This window comes from Schistocerca serialis, chromosome 5 (genome assembly GCF_023864345.2).
Source record: "Schistocerca serialis cubense isolate TAMUIC-IGC-003099 chromosome 5, iqSchSeri2.2, whole genome shotgun sequence".
Lineage (NCBI taxonomy): Eukaryota > Metazoa > Arthropoda > Insecta > Orthoptera > Acrididae > Schistocerca > Schistocerca serialis.
The window spans coordinates 422,292,135-422,297,132 of record NC_064642.1 but is presented as its reverse complement, the minus strand read 5'-3'; positions in this window follow the sequence as shown (position 1 = coordinate 422,297,132).

Below are 4,998 nucleotides of genomic sequence, written 5' to 3'. Positions count from 1 at the left end.
AAGGACATCACACACGCCCATGCCTGAGGCAGGATACGAACCTGAGACCGTAGCTGTTGCGCAGTTCCAGACTGAAGCGCCCAGAACCACTTGGCCACACCGCCCAGCTCCATATGTTTTACCTCACCATTTGATTTGGGTGAAATGGTATGGACTTGAGCTGAGTAATACCATTTTGGGCGTAAAAATTGTGGAACAACACTGAGGCAAACTGTGGTCTGATATTTGAGACAATCGTCTCGGGCAAACCTTTGATCACAAAAATCTGTGTTAGAGCGCACACAGTAGTGCCTGACAAAGTGGAGCACACGTGCATGACATACGGGTAATTGGACAGTGTGTCCACAACTATTAAGGAGATGAAATGACACAAAGGATCTGCAAAATTGATGTGGACATGGTCCCATAGCTGATCAGGAGAGGGCCACGGAGCAAAAGTCATGAGGGAGCTGCTTGATGGTTGGCACACTGTTTGCGCCTGTGGAGAAGTTGAATCAATGCTGGGCTAGTAGGAAAAATAACTTGCTAGTGTTTTCATGTGGGTTATGCCCCAGCAGCCACAGTGGAGAAGCACAAGAATCTGGGACCGCAGGACAGACAGGGTGACAAGGTGACAATATGGACTTCATCTGAATCAGTACTAAGGAGGAGTATTCCATCAGCTGCCACCAGCCGATTGCAAAGAAGGGAAAATTATGGAATGGGACCACCTCCTCAGCAGACAACTGGTTGGGCCTACCTTTCAACGCAAAATGAGACACCTAAGAGAGCACTAGATTTTGCTGAGTGAGTTTCCTATGTACTTTGCTGTGACTGGGAGCCTATCCAATGCCAGTTGCACATGATCACAGATTAAGAAACACACAACTGCCATTTTGTCAAAATCTGGGTCAGGACCAATGGGTAAGCATGCAGTGTCTCTAGCACTGGGATGATAATGAATCTTGTACTGATATGCACTCAAAAATAAAGCCCACCGCTGAAGTCTTTGTGAGATTCTGTCAAGAAGCTGAGAACAGGGACAAAAAATCACCACAAGCAGTTCATTGTTGGTGATGAGATGTAGGTTTCCATAAAGGAAAACGTGGAACCTGTGGACCTTGTAGAGGACCACCAATGCTTCCTATATATTTGTGAATAATTGTATTGGGCTACTGTCAATGTCTTTGAGGCGTATGCTAGAGGTTGTTCAGATCCACTAGCTTCCCTGTGAGACAAAACTGCCACAAGTCCAATCCAAACTGGGATGCATCTGTGGCAAGAAGAAGCATTTTACCTGGTGTACAGGTATCAAGACATGGGGAAGAAATTAGCAACAACTTGATGTGGGTGAACACCTTGTTGCAGTCCACAGACCAAATGAAAGGAACATCTTTTTTCTGCAGATTGCTTAAGGGATGAATGGCATCGGCTGCATTGAAGATAAACTTTGAACAGTGACTGACTTTTCCCAAAAAATCTTAGAGTTCCTTCAGGTTTCATGGTTAGGAAGATTGGAAATAGCCTCTAGATGATGCTGCAACAGACAGATGCTGTCCTTCGAAAGAAGATGGTCCACATATTTTACTTCTGTCTGAAAAAAAACTTGAACTTCCACAGATTCCACTTAAGGCCTGCCTCTTTCAGTTTAATGAGAAGAGTCCTGTTGCCCAGATGATCCTTTTGTCAGGACCCTGTGATAATAATGTCATCTAGACAGATTGCAGAGCAGGAGATGTCACATATTAACTATTCTAAGAATTGTTGAAAAATAGTGAGGCCCTAATGCAAAAAGGGAAGCACATGTAATGATATAAGCCGAATAGGATGTTGATAATCATAATTTGTTGGGATGTGGAATTTAGATGAAGCTTTATATCTCCCTCTGCTAAAACAATTTTTGAAAAATATTCATGCCACTTTTTAGTTTTGCAAGTATTTTGCCAGTCTGTGGAATGGGGTAACAACCCACTAGGAACTGAACATTAAACAAAGCACCCCAGAAAATTTGGGAATGACAACCAATGACACAGCCCATCAGCTAGAGGAAGCACGTTCAATGATACCTTGGCCCTGCAATCAATCAAGTTCCTCCAGGGTGTATAAGTGGCCAAGGAAAAACAATTCCCGGATCTCCCGATTTAAAATACATTTTCTCCTAGGAGAAAATACACTTTTTCTGTGTTAACTGACAGTATACTTTCTGTCAGAACTGTAAAACTTATCAATCCTTTGAATGGATATGGTTTTATACAGCAGCGTAGAATTTCTCAGCACTCTAGAAAACGAAACTCAGGGGGGAAAAAGTGTGTTTTGGAAAGATCTTTGATGTGCAGCAACATGTATGCTGCATATTTTCATATTACTAAAGTATAAATTCGAATTCCACCAACAGGAAAAGTTAAGGGTTTAAGTTACTATACACAGTGTTGCAACAAGAAAAGCAAAGCTTTCACATATAATATTTGTCTCAATGATTAATAAGCTACAAGAGGAGCTAATCTTTCACATACAATGTTGATCTGTTTAGTGCATGTTACACTTTAAGATATATCACACAAATACATCAGTAAAATTTTTAATACCGACATAAATCTCTGATATTCTGGGCTCGAAATTCTTTTATATGGCTTTTCACCAGAGAGTTGATTTTTAAATGAGAGCAAATGCTCTGTGATTTAAGAAATTCATTGTACATTTTCGCACATAGTTCATCTTGCGTAAAAGGAAATTTATTTTGAAAATAACACTTTTCAAACCACAATTCACAATATTTTCCCACAACCTGTTAGAAATAGATTCATTTCAGCAGTTGCCAGAGAGCACCAGATAAGAGGTGTCACAGCACTTGTGCAACCACGGTGATGTAGAAAGCCTGTATGTTCGTACGTGTAAAACATTAAAAGATCTTACTTACATTATGTCAGAAAAGAAACAAGACAGCAGAGAATACTCCAAGAGTGTTGGAATTTTGTGAACCACACTAAAATGCATAGTTCACCTTAAAGCACACATTCACATGTCCAGATTCCCAATGACATAGACCTCAACCTGATATTCAGCTTTTCGGTATGGTTTTTGGGAGGTAAATTTTCTTGGAGTACCAGTACTGTATTATCTCATGTTTGGTTCTTTATTATGGCATAATGCCATAGGTGCCAGAAGATGAAAACATGCACTTGAAATGCTGCGAACAGTTGACACTAGACAATAGTGTGGAATTAAACACTTTGTTTCAAATAAACTTACTGCAAAACCAAATTCCTTTAGCAAACCGACAAAAATAACTTTATTGTTCAGCAAAGCGATTAATACTTGACTGTCAGAAAGGTGGAAATAAAAAAATAAAGTCTGACACTAATAACATATTTTAGCCTTCCGAAATTATGTGAATATATTTTAATTCATTTGATAGCTCTCTGTCACAGAAATCCATCTTGTTTTCATTTGACAAGAGAGCAGTAAATGAAGACGAAACAGAAAAATCACTAAATTAAATGTAAACACGGTCACGGGGGACACAAAGGACCCAGTGTCGACCTGGAAGTGGAATGGTTGTTGCTGAATCAGGAGCATAATATAAATCTTACTGGAGATGTTGAACTCGCAGCCATGGACTGGTGTAACACTATGCACTACCATGTACTCCACGTAAGTGTCTAAGGTCCAGCTGTGAGGGGTGCGATGACATGTTATTGCAAACAGTCTACATGGCACATCTACAAGGTTATCAGTGCTGGAAGCATACACAGAAACAATCAACATGATGGGAAATTTCACCAGAAAACAGCAGCGTTTTATTATGACTCAAATGCCTTAGGGGAACAAATTGAGAATGCCACTGATATTGAGCCAATGAGTGCACTGAGTAACATCTATGACATCCTCAAACTATTCAGACACAGTCTGTGACATTTCGAAAGCCTTAGCTATAGCCAAAACCTCCTCAACCATTGGATCTTCTAAACACAGTACCTCCCAATGGATCTATATGTTTGGGGAACAAGGAATAATTACTCATGAATTAGAGAATTGGCATAGGAGTATTGGCGGAAAGCACACACAGATTTGGACTTCCCACTCAGCCCACGAAGGCTGGCTACACATGCTTGATAGTACTGGAGTGGTTTCTTTTGTTGCTGGTGGAACTCCATCAGGAAACTCTAACGTGGGTTTGCTTAAGATAATAAGCACAAAGCAAGTCACACAATTCGGAAAATAACAATGCTGATGGGTCTTTCAGTTGGGCAAGATTTTAAAGCAAGTGGAAAGTTTCAGAGCAATCCATGACAAGAAAAGAGCTTTTTGCAACAATGGATCTTCTATCAGAAATGCTGCAACATGCTGCTGCAGATATCACACAAGTGTGACCCAAAATTCCTTTGCTTCTTGAAACAATGGAAAAGCTGCGTGGTGGGTGGAAGTGGGGGGAGAGGTGGACAGAAGTGTAGACAGCAGTGGCCATGGGGCCACTGCACCCAGAAAATTTGAAAATAATTGATGAAACAAGTCTCACTGCTGCTGTTGTTGCACAAGCTGTGGCTGCTGCTATTGCAGCAACTGGACCAATGCTAGATCCATTTCACTCGTGAAGAGCATGTCCACAAGAAACTACGCCATCACCAAGGTTGCTGTATCTATACTCTTTATTGACACAGTACATAAACAAAATTACATTGGCTGATAACTTTATGCCAAGAAATGACAAGGTTAGAGAAACATTAACACAACTGTTAACTGTCTTAGTACAGAGTCCTACCACTGACAATTGAATGCGCACTGGCAGAGAGCTGGTCTGACTCGAAAAAATTGCATAAGGTGGAGATGATTCAAGTGTCAGTGGTCAGACTTGTTTGCATTGCCAGCTGGGGTGATGGCTGTGGGTAACAGCAGTGTGACAGCTTCACTTGGGCTAGATAGAAATGCTGCAGTCGCAGATAGTGCAGGTGCATTACCACAAATAGCTGCTTTATATTAGGTAATTTCTGGGCCACCAGAAATAGCTGCTTTATATCATGT